The following is a 1,521-nucleotide window of genomic DNA, read 5'->3' as shown; positions in this document are numbered from 1 at the left end:
GGGGCGGTATCGCTGCTCTCCCTGCTCTTATGCTAGGCTGCATGGATGCGCAGGGAGTTCTTGCCCAGAACAGAACCATACCGCCAATCCAAACTGTATGCTAATTGTCAATCATCTTTGACGATAGTGGTCCTGACAGAAATAAAGTTAGCAGAACTTTGCAAAAAATATTTTGTAACCTTTAAATAACATTATAATCATGACAAGAAAACTGCCCATTTTAATGTTCTTAAAGCATTAAAAATAAACATTCAAATAACGTTATATATTGGGTGAAAATAAAGTTAGTAGAGCGTTTAAGAAATGTTTTTGTAACATTTTAACGTTCTTAGAATATTAAAATAAACGTTCAGATAACATAACATTTTGGGTGAAAATTGAGGAAAGTTAGTAGAATGTTGTAAGAAACATTTTTGCGACCTTTAAATAATGTCATAATTAAGACAAGAAAACTAGCCATTTTAATGTAACTTTTCAGAACAATATTCCCACGTTTTTTATGAACAAAGCAAAAGCACAGATCTTTCCGATCTCATGGGAATCAGTGACGGAGAAGAGAAAGATGTGAGGAGTGTGAGACTCCATCTGGTCTCTGTTAAACCTCACTGAGATCCAGTGGCGGGCCGTGCATTTTACACCTAGGCCTTCAGTGGCGTCCTACATTAATTAATCCATCTCTTCATACCATCATAATGATGCCACGGCTATAGAAACCATAAATATTACACAGTAATGCAGTATAACAGGGCACTACATAACAGACAGGTATCTTATGTAGCGAGAATGAATGCCATTACTAAAGAAAGAAACCCAATTACCAATTGCGCAACACATCATCTGTAGCTGAAGCATTAACCTAACAAAATGACACAAATACAGTCCATCCGATGTTCTTACAGACATTTATTCACCCAAACGCATTTATACCTTACAGATAGCATTGGTAACCCTACCCTAACCCTACACGTGTTTTAAAGTTGACCTAACAATTTAATGTTCTCTTACTGCTTTTCGTCTTCACGAGTCGTCTCCCCGCCGGTCTGCCAGCGCACTGCGGGAGGAAAATACTGGTTAGCACAGCTTTACTGAAAAGCTAGAAAGCTAGAAAAGCGAAGAATAGACTATTGGAAATAATTTAATACACATTCATGGAAAAATATATTAAACTAAATCAGTGATTCTGATAGTGTTTAGGCCAGCAGAGAAGGCTTTGCTGGCCCTGACGGCCCACCACTGCTGAGATCTCACTCATCATTACTCTTTCCTGTGACGGGTGGCAAACTAAAGCCGGCAGAATGAGTGTGTGTTTCCATCACACACACCTCCGGATCCTTCCAGAGCATCTGAGCGACTCGCAGAGCAGGTAGAACCAGACTCTGAATGAAGGACGGATAAGAATCTGACGCTCGCAGCACAGGAAGTCTCACACACAGATGTCTACCCACCCACCACACTTTCCAGCTTCTCAGCAACTTTCCACTCGCTCAGTGTGTGTGTGTGTGTGTGTGTGTGCGTGTGTGT

General features: G+C 40.5%; 1 protein-coding gene across 1 annotated transcript in view; it reads right to left on the bottom strand.

Moving 5' to 3' along the window:
• The window catches only part of txk (TXK tyrosine kinase), a 10,908-nt gene that overhangs the window by 6,828 nt on the left and 2,559 nt on the right, over positions 1 to 1,521 (bottom strand). The window lies entirely within an intron of this gene.

Source organism: Sinocyclocheilus rhinocerous, unplaced genomic scaffold (assembly GCF_001515625.1).
Source record: "Sinocyclocheilus rhinocerous isolate Xijiao unplaced genomic scaffold, SAMN03320098_v1.1 scaffold3366, whole genome shotgun sequence".
In the NCBI taxonomy this organism is placed as follows: domain Eukaryota; kingdom Metazoa; phylum Chordata; class Actinopteri; order Cypriniformes; family Cyprinidae; genus Sinocyclocheilus; species Sinocyclocheilus rhinocerous.
The sequence above is the reverse complement of the archived record's forward strand: the minus strand, read 5'-3'. Positions and strand labels throughout refer to the sequence as shown.